The following is a 15,719-nucleotide window of genomic DNA, read 5'->3' as shown; positions in this document are numbered from 1 at the left end:
TTGGACCATATGGTGTCCCAGTTCTGGCAATGCGAACTGGGAAGTTTGGACCTGCTAAACCTAACGGAACCGGATATTTTAATACGTTTATGTTTTATGCTTAATAGTGTATCTTAAGGTATGGACAAAGACCCAGAAGAGATTCTTTTGGGCCATAAGGTAGCAGATGGCCCTGGGGACGCCGCTATGTCTAGGATTTAAGTGCTGTTCAAAGAGTTTTATCACCCTCACTGTTTATCCGAAGCCCAAACCAGGGCAGGTCTTAAGTGTTCCAGTTAACACCTTTCAACAAAGGTTTTCCTGCCAGAACTCCAAATGGTAGACTGTCTGGCATTCCTGACGTAAATGTGGGGCTTCAGAAATGAGACCCCCAGAGTTCTACTGCGCATGTGCCAACTAGCAGGGGGGCATGGGTCAGAATGCTTTCCCACGTTAGTGAGTGGCTGGAGGTAATTGGAAACCAATCCCCTGTGCTTAAGGTTAAGAATAGAAGGAGAATGGTTTATAAACTGCTGTCCACCCATATATCCTTTGTCTTCGTTTGCTGATATGGTTACCTGATATCACCTGAATGATTTCCTCACTGCTGAAAGAAATGCTACATCATACTTCTCATTCCCCAACCCTTAAGTAAGTGTACTTCTTGTTCGTTACTGTATTATCTGTTGTGTTCACCTATATTCTAAGGAATAAATACAATTTATTATATCTTAAGCCTCGTTCAGTTCAAACCCAATTATTTTTGTGTAATATTAATAAGCCTGTGGAAGCTATCGTCACAAGGAGGTATTATAGTGTGTATTGTGGGGAGAATTAGTGTGTGTGTTGTTTGGGAGTGATATTCGGGAGGATTGTGTGTGCAGAAGGAAGAATGAGTGAGGGGGGAGTAAGGGAGCAGGATTGAATGAGAGGGGGTCATTGAGTGATAGCGGGGAGGGGAGGGAAGAGTGAGGAGAGTGGGTGTAGGAGGGAGCAGTGCAAGAGACCGTCGGGGGCAGAATACATGGTGAGAAGGGAGGCTGCCTAGAAGCATAAAAATCTACTTCACCACTGTTCTGTACTCTCTTCAATACTCTGTGTTACAGATCTCTCTGGCAAGAAATGGGGTCCAATGGCAAAGACTGCTCTAAATAAGATAGTATAAATGAACACAGAGAGAAATTCCAAAGAGTAACCCAAGAAAATACAAGTGAAATCTAATCGTAAGGTAATTAGTCCCATTAAGTGAAATACATAAAGGAATAGTCCATAAAAAAGCACAAAGGAAAAAAATAGGAGTACTTTATTGTGATGTTACATTTCAGAGAATATAAAATTATAGGAAAACAATTCCACTTTATTCAGAAAACCAGAAAGTCTTGGTCCCAGGTGGACTGAATTTTTATTGCAAATAAGTTCCTTAATACACAAGTAAAGAATATAGTTACTTATTCTATTCTCTACTGTAAGACGTGCCACATTGCCCAATATTTGGGTACAGTGCCCAGATTGTGACCATGCACTACAGAGGTGAGATTCCCCCAACTCCAATTTGCTACACACTCCAAGAGAGATTATTGTGATCAGAGGTGGAATGAGAGGGGTGAGAAGGGTCGCTGCCCAGGGAGTAGCCTGACAGGGGGTACAGAAATCTCTTTTGGTGCATATATTGCGGAGCTGCATTGATTGACTTGTCAATCAGCTCTGCTGCCTATCCCATTGACATCATGATCCGGCACTGTGATCAGCTGCAGCGCTGACCCAGGTGTGTTAGTGCAGCACTTTACAGGGAGGGAACAGAGGTTGTGGATGACAGATGCTGGGGATAGGCCATGAGTACGGGCCAGAGTAAGGTGGAGACTTTCTGTACTCTGCATACAGGACACTGCATGCATGACAGTGTCTGTGTGTGTGTGTGTGTGTATTCCAAGTGTCAGTGTGCATAAGTAAGTGTGCTCTGTAAGTATGCCTGTGTGGCAGGTATAGGGGGGTGGTTCAGCTGGAGGAACTTATCCAGGCACAAAAGCACATAGATGCCCCAGATTATACCACCCCAAATGCTGATAATATCCTGCTGCACTTTACAGAAGATGATGCAGATGTCAGTGGGTGGTGGGTTCATTAAATCCATCCATCATATCATAGCCACACTGTGCATATGATGTACTGAATCAATCACAGGAAGACATCTCCATGGTAGGGGTAGAAGTTAACAGAATATGTCCAGCACTGTGGTGTGTAGCCCATAAATAATAATTGTGCACATTACAGAACATACTTGCAACTGCAAGATCATTTTGCTGCTTGTAGTGTTTGCTCTTGTCCTGTGCAGTGTTGTCGTAGATCCGTCTCTTCAGTGTTCACTGCAATAAAAGTAAGACATTGCATTAATATTACAGAAGTTTGGGAGCTGAAATCCCACTATGCTGCAGACATTTTCCCTTTGCATAAGATTCTTGTGATTATATCTCAATGATGATCAATAACAACTACATCATAACACAGCCGCTCAATACAAAATATGTATTTGCTATCAATGGTCATGGAGGCCAAACGTCACACAATGTACAGATATACTGCTGCGGCCGAGTTTATTCGAGCATTTGCCCGTTCTTGGCCGCAGCAGTAACCTGGCGCGCGCCGGAGGGTGCCGGGCGCACGCCGAAGCAGCGGAGGAGCGCCCTCCGATCGGGGCTTTCTCCCTTCCGCTGCCGGGTCCGTCGGGTCCCCCGGAACCCCCTGCCGCTGTCCCCCACATCGCGGGACACCAGTGCTCCCTCGGGGAGCCCTGGACGCGCGTGCAGGGGGCGCAGGCACCCGATGACGCGTGACCGTGCATCGGTGATGCGCGGCACGCTGAGGGAGTGCGGCTAGCACGCCGGGGCATCCCCCGGCTTGCGGTGCTAGCCGTGCTTCAATAAAACGTGTCGGTAGTGTAGCAAGGATTATTTCTTCCTCTGGTGCATTATGATGGGATGTGTTGTAAGATTCTGCATTATTAGCATCACTGAATCTTTTGGAAACTGAGTAATATTCTATGTTTTAATGCAATATTATGGATGATCAGCCGGTAAAATAAAGCTTACTGTATCTGTAGCCATGCTCTACCCATGATGTGCTGAATCAATGACTGCAGAGTGATTCAGAGTGGTAAACATGACTGGAACTCATCTCTGAATAGAGGACAGAACAGCAGTGCAGAGTAGGAGGTGAATGTATCTCAAATGGAAGACTTAGTAGCTGTGTGGGGAGTAGACAGTACAGACTGATCAAATAAATAGTTAAAGGAGTATCTTCAACATTACTTGGCTTTGTTATCAACATTGAAGTTTCTCTTGTTTTTTCTGTTCTTTAAATCACTACTACTGATGCCATGTGTAACCTGTACTGAGAGATATACTCTACTGGCCTAGATGAAACCATATGATGCAAACAGGATTCATCCCACTCCAGATTCATATGATTGCACCACTTCAACCTTTAATAAAACACATAGAACTACAGCAGTGCGCTACTGCACATGTTCTTGTTATGAATGGTAGTAGATGTGGTCCTTGGGTCAATACTTCATACAGCAGCCACACTCTACTCATGATGTATTGAATCAACAAAAACCTGCATGGTACAGATCACAGGAAGGGTAGAGTAGAGGGGAATATGTCCAATGCGAAACCCTTAGCAGCTGGATTGTGTGGAGTCAACAAAACGACAAATACTAAATGAGAAATATACACATTGCTTATCTGTCTCTGTGTAGTCATTTTCCTCCTCTTCAACTGTCCTTCAAAATTTCTCTTCTGCCAGTAAAGAAACACATGGCTTCAATATTCACTGTTCTTCCCTCCTGAAATAAAAGTTAAGCATTGCATGGTTATGATCATACATACAATGAACCTTGCGCCAAACCATGTGATCCAAAGTAAATCCACCTCCCTCCCATAGCTGTGTTCCTTCTAGAGCTTCTACCACACAAGTCATTAATGTTCGTGACACTGTACTGCAGTCACAGTCTGCACACAAAGTACTGAATCAATTACATCACACTGAAAAGGCAGTCTACATGATGCAATAGTTATCCATAATAACTCTGTCATGCAAATGACAGGAAAACCTATATGTATATCATTAGGGGAGAGGGGAAAAATAAATAAAAAATAAGTGCGACAAATAAAAACAGATTATAGGAAAGTAAATCCTTGCCCTGGGAACTTTACAATCTAATAGAAATGTTAGAAGACTTAAAGAGAGGCAGCAGTTGGGGGAAGAAGTGCAGTAGATGACAATGCTTGTCCTTAATGGTGGGTACAATTAGTAGAAAGCACATCTTGGGAACAATAGTTGTTAGCAGTGACTGTGGGTGTGGGACAGTAGCCACGAGTCAAAGTTTTTGAAATGCTTGATTTAAGTCGTGAATTTTAAGATTGGTCTTACATGTGGGTGGAAGAGGTTATGTTGGCATATACTGAGTGTGAGGAAGTTTCACATGTACGGTGCAGTGATGGAAAATGGTTTCAGGCAAGTGAGAGAACAGTAGAGGTGAAAGAAGTTTACAGGAGACAGTTATAGTTATAGTGCAAGAGACAAGCAAGGGCATAACGAGAGATCAAAGATGATATGCAAGAAGGAGCAGATTAATGGAGAGCCTTAACAAAAAGGTAAGGAGGAGAACTTTGTAGGTGATACAAAAACTTGATGGGATGCCAGGACAGGGATTTAAGGAGATGAGCAGAGACTGTTGTGGGAGAAAGTGAGATAATTCAAGCAGCAGAGTTTTGCATAGGAGAAAGTTGTGAAGCATGGAGGCTTGTTAGTAGTATGTTAAAATAACCTATAGGATAACAGTATACATTGGAGTTTTAGCAGTAGGTTGAGAGGGGAAAGGGAAGATCTTGGCAATATTACAGAGAAAGAGGCAACACATTTTACCCATAGCCGTGCATGTGAATGGAGATGGAATTGAAGAGCCAAATGTTACTCCTATGCAACATGTTTGATGACAAGATAGATGGTAGTACTGTTTACTGTGATGGAGAAAGGGGATAATATGAGCCCAGTGTTAGACATTAAGTTTAAGGCAGTGGAGTGCCATCCATGAGCATATAGCCAGGAGACAACCCAAGAGTAGGGACTGGATTGCAGGAGTGAGAACAGGGGTGGATAGATTTGTGTGTGTATCATCCGCATAGAGATTATATCTAAGGCCAAAAGCATTGATGAAGTCACCAAATGATAGTATGTAGAGAGAAAGAGAGATCTCAGAACAGAGCCCTGATGTATACCCACAGACAGATCAATAGAAGACGAAGACATGTTAGCAACAGAGATGGAGAATGTGTGACAGGAAAGTTATGATGAAAACCAGGATAGAACTTTGTTACTGATACCAAGAGAGAGTTTAGAATATGAAGGAGGAGAGTGATTGAGAGCATCAAACGCAGCCGATAGATCAAGTAGGATTAGTAGGGAAAAACCTTGGGAATTAGCTTTAAGCACAGTCTGTAGAACGTGCTGTACGAAAGGCAGGTTGTAAAGGATCCAGGAGGGCATGTGATTTAAGAATGTTGACACTAGCAATTAGAAGGCAAACAGCATGAGGGATACAGAGCGGTAGTTAGTAAGGCACATAGGGTGTAGTTTGTTTCTGACAAAAGGGTGACCGCTACAGGCTTAAAGTAAGAGGGCAAAAATCCAGAGAATAGGGAGAAATTGAAGATGTGGGTGAGAGTGGGGACTAAGAGATGCAGTAAGGTGTGAGGGGATACGATCTAGAGGGCATGTGGTAGAGGGAGAATAGAAGATGATTAGCTTCCAGCTCTGTAAGAGAAGAAAAGGAGTCAAGTGCAGAAGGAGATTTGGGTAGAAGGAGAGAAGGGGGAAGGGACAGAAGGAATCTCCTTTTGGGTGGCATCCACCTTGCCTCTGAAGTAGTCAAATGCTTGAGGAGAAGTGAAGGAAGGATGGCAAGTGGGAGGAGAAGGTCAGTGGAGGGAGTCAAATACAGAGAAAAAAAACAGCGTAAATTAAATTTGAGTGTTGATGAGTGTGGAAAAAAGTAGTGTATTTAGCCCTAGAGAGCAGCTTTATACAGGACAGGAGACATTTTTACTGTAGAAAAATCAAACAAAGTGTGAGATTTCCTCCGTAGGTATTAAGAACAGCGAGTGGAAGTGTGATGAGTGTGTTTGGGAATTTAGCCAAAGGTGTGGGTTAGAGGGATGAGTGTGTCAGAGCCTATAGGGGGCATATAGATAGGAGGATAGCATTGTAAGAGTTAATAAGATTGTTAGTTTAAGCAGAAAGAGAGAGAGAGAAGAGAGAAGAGAGGTTAGAGTAGATGTCAGAGGAGAGTTTAATTAAGCAGAGGCAAATCAGTGGGACAGGTAAGATGCGGTGAGGGGAATGACTGATTGTGACTGATGAGAGCAGAAGAGGTTATGTACAACTAGAGCCTTGTTAGTAAGAGTGGACATTCCAGAGGGCACAGGAGAAGGGAAGAGAAAAGTAAGGAAAGGAATGTGGATTACATTAGATAGGTTAACACTCTTAGTAGGGAGGCCTGATGTGTATATGAGCCGGTCCAAGATTATAAGAGATATCCCCCAACATCAGCGAGCATAGAAGGAGACACAGAGATAGGTGTAGAGAGAGACAGAGATAGGGATATGTAGAGAGAGAAGGGCGTCAAGAGAATGAGACAGATAGGCGTAGAGAGAGGAGACATAGAGAGAGGGGGCTTTGAGAGGGGGGCGTAGAGAATGAGGGAAGGTGGAAGAGAATAGGATGTGCAGGAGAGCATTTCATTGAGCAGTGCAGAAATAGCTGCAATAGAGGTCTGTACAAATGGTGCTTTGTGTAGACACATGCAAAGGTAGGGGAAGGAAAGTGTATAGAACATGTGGATAAAAGCAGGAGTGTGGAAGTTAGAGAAATTAGAAAAGTTTTACAGAGCAGTGAGGAAACAGTAAACAGAAAGAACAAGAGAGAGGTTACATTGGGATGACGTGCTGTGGTAGAGAGAAATGCTAGGAGAGAGCCTCCAGATATTAGAGGACATGAATTGAGAGAGCAAATGTATAAATCAAAACCGGAGGGGGAGGTATAGCACGAAAGCTTGCACAGCAGTTGATGAAGATTATAGTCTTAAAGTTGCGTGTACCTGTCAGGGCACTCAAGAAGGTCAATGCTCACAAGTGCAGAGTTCATGAAGAAATGCTGAATCCAGTTCCCCTCCAATTTAATTTTAATATAACTTTTTCATTCTTCATTACTGCAAAAAGCAAACAAAACAAAACCACATTGCATTACTATTTTCAAAATGGATTGAATGACATATTCAACAGTAACTGTGTGATGCCAATATTGCCTTCTCACTCGTAGGCCAGTACGGTCAGGTACCCAGTACTGATAAAACAATAAGTGCCCGTACTAAGTACCAATATGAATTATAAGGAAATGTAAAATCTCCAGGTCTCTCTCCATCTCTGCAACAGATATATGGATAAGCCCATATTAAGGCATCACGTGACCGGAGCCGTCACTGACTGGGTATACGCAAAGATGCAGGGAGATGCAAAGAAAGGGAGGGAGAGAGACAGGGAGAAGATGGGAAACGGAGGGAGGCACGGATGGCAGGCCTCTCTCTTTCACTGGTGCATGCAAGGAGCTGGTCCCAACATCCACAAAGTGTGTGTGTATTATTGGTTGTGTTTTATGGCGGTAGGAGGATAGTGTGTATATTGTGTGTGTGTGGGAGTATTATATTGTGTGTAGGGTATTATAGTGTGTATATTATGTTGAGGTGCAGAGGAGAGTGTTAGATTGGGTATCTTGTGTTAGGGGGTATTGTGTATATTGTGTTTAAGACTATAATATTATTGGGGAGATTATTATTGAGGAGGTATTAAAGTGTGTATTGTGGGGAGTATTAGTGTATGTATTATTTGTGGGTGACAGATGCTGTGGGTAGGCCAAGAGTACGGGCCAGACTAAGGTGGAGACTTTCTGTACTCTGCATACAGGACTCTACATGCACTGCAGAGGTGAAATTCCCCCAACTCCAATTTGCTACACTCTCCAAGAGAGAATATTGTGATCAGAGGTGGAAGATGAGCAGGGTCACTGCCCAGGGAGTAGCCTGTCAGGGGGCATGGAAATCTCTTTTGGTGCGTATGTTGCCACGTGGCATTGATTGACCGGTCAATTAGCACTGCTTCCTATCACAGTGACATGATCCGGTGCTGTGATCGGTTGCAGCGCTGACCAAGGTGTGTTAGTGCAGCAATTTACAGGGAGGGAACAGAGGTTGTGGGTGACAGATGCTGGGGGTAGGCCAAGAGTACGGGCCAGAGCAAGGTGGAGATATTCTGTACTCTGCATGCCCATCCTGCATGCCCAGGACTCTGCATGCATGCCAGTGGCTGTGGGGTGTGTGTGTGTAGGTATGCCAAGTGTCAGTGTGCATAAGTAAGTGTGCTGTGTGTGTAAGTAAGTTTGCCTGTGTGGCAGGAGGTGTAGGGGGGTGGGGGGCGGGGGGCGGTTCAGCTGGAGGACTTTACCCAGCACAAAAGCACATAGATGCCTCTGATTATATCACCCCAAATGCTGATAATATCCTGCTGTAGATGCACTTTACAGAAGATGATACAGATGTCATCAGTGTTTGGTGGGTTCATTAAATCAATCCATCATATAATAGCCACACTGTGCATATGATGTACTGAATCAGTAACACCAATCACAGGAAGACATCTCCATGGTAGGGGTAGTGTTGAAGTTAACAAAATATGTCCAGCACTGTGGTGTGGAGCCCATACATAATCATTGTGCACATTACCAGAACAACATATTGTCAACGGCATGATCATTTTGCTGTTGTAGTAGATCCGTCTCTTCGGTGTTCACTGCAATAAAAGTAAGACATTGCATTAATATTACAGAAGTTTGGGGGCTGAAATCCCACTATGCTAATGACAGTTTCCCTTTGCATAAGATTCTTGTGATTATATCTCAATGATGATCAATAACAACTACATCATAACACAGCTGCTCTATACAGAATATGTATTTGCCATCAATGGTCATGGAGGCAATATGTCACACAATGTACATATATAGCAAGGATTATTTCTTCCTCTGGTGTATTATGATGGGAGGGTGAGATTCTGCATTATCAGCATCAGTAAATCTGTAGGAAACTGAGTGATATTCTATTTTTTGATGCAATATTAGGGTAAAATAAAGCTTGCTGTATCTATAGCCATGCTCTACCCATGATGTGCTGAATCAATGACTGCAGAGCGATTTAGAGTGGTAAACATGACTTGAACTCATCTCTGAATAGAGGGTAGCACAGTAGTGCAGAGTAGAAGGTGAATGTATCTCAAATGGAAACCCTTAGCAGCTGTGTGGGGAGTAGACAGTACAGACTGACCAAGTAAATAGTAAAAAGTAGTAACTTCAACATTACTTGGTTTTGTTCTCCACTCCTGTTTTTCTGTTCTTTAAATCACTAATACTGATGCCATATGTAACCTGTACTGAGAGTTATATACTCTACTGGCCTAGATCAAATTAAATGATGCAAACAGGATCCCTCCCACTCAAGATTCATATGATTGCACCACCTCAACCTTTCATAGCAATAACATAGAACTGCAGCAGTGCGCTACTGCACATGTTCTTGTTATGAATGGTAGTAGATGTGGTCCTTGGGTCAGTACTTCATACTGTAGCCACACTCTATTCATGATGTATTGAATCAACAAAAATCTGCATGGTACAGATCACAGGAAGGGGTGGAGTAGAGGTGAATATGTCCAATGCGAAACCCTTAGCAGCCGGATTTTTTGGAGTCAATAAAACGACAAATACTAAATGAGAAATATACACATTGCTTATCTGTCTCTGTGTAGTCATTTTCCTCCTCTTCAACTGTCCTTCAATTTTCTATTTTGCAAGAAAATGAACACATGGCTTCAATATTCACTTCTGTTCTGCAGTCTTTCCTCTTGAAATAAAAAAGTTAAGCATTGCATTATTATTATTATAATTATTATTATTGACGATACATACAATGAACCTTGCTCCAAACCATGTGATACAAAGCAAATCCACCTCCCTCCCACAGCTGTGCTCCTTCTAGAGCTTCTACCACACAAGTTATTCATGTCAGTGAAACTGTACTGCAGTCCCGGTCTGCACACAATCTACTGAATCAATGACATCACACTGTGTCACACAATGTCATGCTAACGACAGGAAACAATCTTTGTATATATCTTTGTATATATAATAATAATAATAATAATAATAATAAAAAAAATAAGACAGGACAGACACTCCTACATTGCAATCAATAGAAAATAACTGGGACAGGCACTTCAAGGATGCATACGGTCCCGGATAAACTGTAGCTACCTATACACGTGTGCCTTGTCTCTAGACTCTGCATATATCTCTATTTATATACCACCCATTGTGTACTCAGCGCTTTACAAGAGAGACCAAAAAGTACAGGAAATTATTATACAATAAGTTCAACAAACAAAAACAGACAATAGGAAAGTAAATCCCTGTCCTGGGTAGTTTACAATCTAAGAGAAATGTAAGGAGACTTACAGAGAGACAACAGGTGGGGGAACAAGTGCAGTAGATGACAATGCTTGTCCTTAATGGTGGGTACTGTAGTATAAAGCACTTCTTGGGAACAATAGTTAGTGACTGAATGAGTGACAGTAGCAACGAGTAAAAGCTATTGAAATGCTTCATTTAAGTTGTGAATTTTAAGGTTGATCTTAAATGTGGGTGGAAGAGGGTATGTTGGCATATACTGAGTGTGTGTGAGTTTCACAGGTAAATTGATGGGAAAGGGTTTCAGGCAAGAGAGCGAGTGCGCAGTAGAGGTGTAAGAAGTATAATGGAGACAGTTATTAGTAGAGCTTAGGAGACGAGGAAGGGCATAACGAGACCAAAGATGATATGTAGGAAGGAGCAGATGAATAGAGAATAGTGTTGGACTGGGTCCTCAACTATAAAAAAATGGGTAACGGGTACCCGGCCAAAATGAAAGGTTCTACCCGGTCGGGTACACGGTTGGCACTTACCTTCCGGGTGGCGGTGACATCTAGGATCAGCAGCAGTCCTGTGACGGTGGCAGCATCTGTGGTGTCTTCAGCCGGCGGGGGAGCTGCAGGCTCACAGACACAGCTTACCTGCTTCGGTGCTGTGGAAGTGATTCCTGCAGCTCCCCCCGCCAGGTGAAGACACCTCTGATGCTGCCAACATCAGAGGACTGCTGCTGCTGATCCTAGATGTCTTAGGAAAGGTAAGTATAAAAGATTATTTCCAGCTGCCCTGACATTACCCGACGCCGGGTATTACCCGGCCAAGTCCACTTCTCAGTGGCCGGTTTCGAGTAATGTCCGGGTAGCTGGAAATGTGTCGGGTAACGCCGGGTACTCGGTACACCACTAATAGAGAACCTTAACAAAAAGGTAAGGAGGAGAACTTTGTAGGTGATCTGAAACTTGATGGGAAGCAAGGAGAGGGATTTAAGGAGGAGGAGATGAGCAGATACTGTTGTGGGAGAAAGGGAAATTATTCAAGCAGCAGAGTTTTGGATAGATTGCAAATGAGAAAGTTGTGAAGCAGGGAGCCCTGTTAGCAGTATGTTAACCCATACGATAAGGGAATGCATTGGCGTTTTAGCAGTAGATTGACAGAGAAAAGGGCAAATCTTGGAAATATTACAGAGAAAGAATCAACAAACTTTAGCCAGTGTCGTGAATGAAGATGGAAAGGGAAGAGTCAAATGTTACTCCTAGGCAATGTGCTTTCATGACAGGATGATGGTAGTACTGTTTACTGCGATGGAGAAAGGTGATATTAGGCCAGATTTAGGGGGAAATATGAGGAGCTCAGTTTTAGACATTAGGTTTAAGGCAGAAGAGTGTCATCCATGGAGGATATAGCCAGGAGGCCACCCGAAACTAGGAACTAAATTGCAGGAGTGACGGTAGGGTGGATAGGGTGTGTGTATCATCTGCATAGAGATGATATCAAGGGCCAAAATAGTTGATAAGGTCAACTAGTGATAGTATGGAGTGAGAGAGGTCCCAGAACAGAGTCCTGAGGTATACCAACAGACAAAACAACAGGAGACAAAGACACGTTAGCAACAGAGATGGAGAATGTGTGATGGAGAAGTATGATGAAAACCAGGATATAAGTTTGCTGCGGATACGAAGAAAGAGTTTAGAATATGAATGAGAAGAGTGATTGACAGTATCAAAAGCAGAAGAGAGATCAAGCAGGATTAGTAAGTAAAATGGACCTTGGGAATTTTCTTTATGTACATAATTGGTTACATTGGGAAAGGCAGATTGTGAAGGGCCCAGAGGAGCATGTGATTTAAGAATGTTGATCAAACGGGAGATCACAAGACGTTCTAGCAATTAGGAGGCAAATGGTAGGACGGATACAGGGCGATAGTTAGAAATTCACACAAGGTCAAGGTTATTTTTGAGAATAGGGGTGACCACTGCATGCTTAAAAGGAAGAGTTGAAAGAGCCAAAGGATATGGAGGAATTGAAGATGTGGGTGAGAGTGAGAATATAGGATTGAGAGGGCATGTGGTAGAGGGAGAAGAGAAGATCAGGTTCCAGCTTTGTGACAGGAGAAAAGGAGTCAAGAGTGCAATGAGATCTAGATAGAAAAAGAGAGAGGGGGAAGGGAGAGAACGAATCTACTTGTGGATGGCATCCACCTTGCCTCAAGTGAGCAAAGGCTTGAGGAGAAATAAAGGATGGATGTTAAGTGGGAGGAGAAAGTCAGTGGTGGGACTCAAATACATAGAAGACAGTGTGAATGAAATTGGAGTGTTGATGAGTGAGGAAAAAGTAGTGTTTGACCTTAAAAAAAGGAGCAGAGTTTTACAGAACAGGACAAAGGTTTAGTGTAGAAAATCAGACTGTGAGATTTCCTCCATAGGTGTTAAGAGCAGCAGTGTGATGTGATGAAGTGTGATGAGAGCGTGCTTGTGAATTTAACCAATGCATGGGTTAGGCTGCGTCTATAGTAAGCACGCAACAGAAGGCAAAGTTAGCGCATGCCTGTCGCTCCAGCAATCCCTGCACTGAGGTCCGAGGCGACGGGGAGGCCCTGCATCGCTCGCACGCACTGTGGACGACCAAGCGTGTGCCCATGATAATCACGGCCTTAGAGGGATGAGTGTGTCAGAGCCTAGAAGGGGCATATAGATGATGGAGGAGGAGGGAGGAGGAGATGATAGCATTGTAAGAGTTAACAAGATAGTTAGTTTAAGCAGAAAGTGAGGAGAGGTTAGAGATAAGGGTAGATGTCAGAGGAGAGAGTTCAATTAAGCTGAGGTATCGAGTAGGACAGGGGTGAGGGGAATGAGAAGTGGTGGATGATGAGAGCAGAAGAGGTCATGTACAAATAGACCATGTTAGTCGTAGAGCAGACATTCCAGAGGGCACGTGAGAAGGGAAGAGTAAAGTGAGACAAGGAATGTGGATTACATTAGATGGGTTAATACGCTTAGCAGGGAGGTGGAGAGAGAGGCAAGAGGCAGAGGGTGGTGTAGGGGTAGAGGAAGAGATGTTGCATGTACCTTGTCAGAACATTAAAGAACGTCAATTCACACTGGTGCAGAGTTGAGGATGAAATGCTGAATCCAGTTCACGTCCAATTCAATTTTAACAGAACTTTTTCATTCTTCATTACTGCAAAAAAAAAAGTAAAAAACAATGCATTACTATTTTCAAAATGGATTGAATTCCCCCACCAATGACTATGTGTTACCAATATATCCCTCTCAGTCCCACTGCAGCACATACTGTACCAGTGTGAAAGTAAGAAGGTACACAGTACCGGTAAAACAATACGTGCCGGTACTATGCACCATATGAATTATAAGGGGATGTAAATCTCCCAGTCTCTCTCCATATCCGCAACAGAGTGGGCTCCGGTCAGTGGCATGGATGCCCATATATGGATATGCTCATATTTGGGCATCCCATGTCACTGACCGGAGCCGGCTCTGAGTATAGGGATATATGCGGAGACGCAGAGGTGCAAGGAAATGGGAGGAGGCACGGTGAGAAACAGGGAGAGACCACAGGAAGATAGAGGGCAACTACTTCCACAAGGTACTTGTATGGGTATAATTGTTTGTATTTTGTGCAGAGGGGGTAATTTCAGATAAAATACAATTCTCCACCCTCTACGAAACAATTCCACTTTGTTCAGTAAGCCAGAAAGTCTTGGTCCCATGTGGACTGAATTTAATGCAAATAAGGTCCTTAATACACAAGTAAAGAATAAAGTTACTTATTCTCTACTGTAAGAAGTGCCACATTGCCCACTATTTGGGTCCTGTGCCCAGATTGTGACCATGCATGGCAGAGGTGAGATTCCCCCAACTCCAATTTGCTACACTCTCCAAGAGAGATAATTGTGATCAGAGGTGGAACTAGGGGAGGGGGTGAGCAGGGTCACTGCCCAGGGAGTAACCTGACTGGGGGCACGGAAATCTCATTTAGTGCATATGTTGCGGCACTGCATTGATTGACCGGTCAATCTGCACTGCTGCCTGTCACAGTGACATCCTGATCGGGTACTGTGATCAGCTATAGCACTGACCCAGGTGAGATAGTTCAGCACTTTACAAGGAGGGAACAGATGTTGTGGGTGACAGATGCTGGGGGTAGGCCAAGACTGTTGGCCAGAGTAACGTGGAGACTTACTGCACTCTGCATGCCCATCCTCTCCCTGACATCAGGGGAAGGAAGTGGCCCTGGGGTGTGTGTAGGTATGCCAGATGTCAGTGTATGCATATGTAAGTATGCCTGTGTAGTGGGAGGTGTAGGGGCGTTAAGCTGGAGGACTTAAAACAGGCACACAAGCACATAGATACCTCTGATTATACCGCACCAAATGCTGATAATATCATGCTGTAGCTGCACTTTACAGAAGATGATGCAGATGTCATCATTGGTTGGTGGGTTCATTAAATCAATCCATCATATCATAACCACACTGTGCATATGATGTACTGAATCAGTAACACCAGGAAGACATCTCCATGTTAGGAGTAGAGTTGAAGTTAACAGAATATGTCCAGCACTGTGGTGTGTAGCCCATAAATAATAATTGTGCACATTACCAGAACAACATACTGTCAACTGCAAGATCATTTTGCTGCTTGTAGTGTATGCTCATCCTGTACAGTGTTGTAGTAGATCCGTCTCTTCAGTGTTCACTGCAACAAAAGTAAGACATTGCATTAATATTACAGACGTTTGGGGGCTGAAATCTCACTTCGCTGCGGACAATTTCCCTTTGCATAAGATTCTTGTGATTATGTCAATGATGATCAATAACTGCATCATAACACAGCCGCTCTATACAGAAGATGTACTTGCTCTCAATGGTCATGGAGGTAATACGTCACACAATGTACAGATATAGCAAGGATTATTTCTCCCACTGGTGCATTATGGCATTATGATGGGAAATGTTGTGAGATTCTGCATTATCAGCATCACTGAATCTTTTGGAAATTAAGTGATATTCTATGTTTTAATGCAATATTATGGATGATCAGCCGGTAAAATAATAATAGCTTGCTGTATCTGTAGCCATGCTCTACCCATGATGTGCTGAACCAATGACTGCAGAGAGATTCAGAGTGGTAAACATGACTGGAACGCATCTCTGA

The 15,719-nt window shown here is 43.3% G+C and overlaps 1 long non-coding RNA gene across 1 annotated transcript; it reads right to left on the bottom strand.

Moving 5' to 3' along the window:
• Positions 1 to 1,263: 1,263 nt before the first annotated feature.
• Positions 1,264 to 13,722, bottom strand: LOC142485085 (uncharacterized). Its single transcript, XR_012798356.1, has 6 exons — positions 13,611 to 13,722; positions 9,868 to 9,985; positions 8,813 to 8,879; positions 7,136 to 7,246; positions 3,714 to 3,823; positions 1,264 to 2,342 (listed from the first exon to the last, which is right to left on the bottom strand). It is a non-coding gene; the product is annotated as an uncharacterized LOC142485085 (long non-coding RNA).
• Positions 13,723 to 15,719: the final 1,997 nt, after the last annotated feature.

Source organism: Ascaphus truei, unplaced genomic scaffold (genome assembly GCF_040206685.1).
Source record: "Ascaphus truei isolate aAscTru1 unplaced genomic scaffold, aAscTru1.hap1 HAP1_SCAFFOLD_531, whole genome shotgun sequence".
In the NCBI taxonomy this organism is placed as follows: Eukaryota; Metazoa; Chordata; class Amphibia; order Anura; family Ascaphidae; genus Ascaphus; species Ascaphus truei.
Note: the sequence above shows the minus strand (reverse complement) of the source record. Positions and strands in the feature narration are given on the sequence as shown.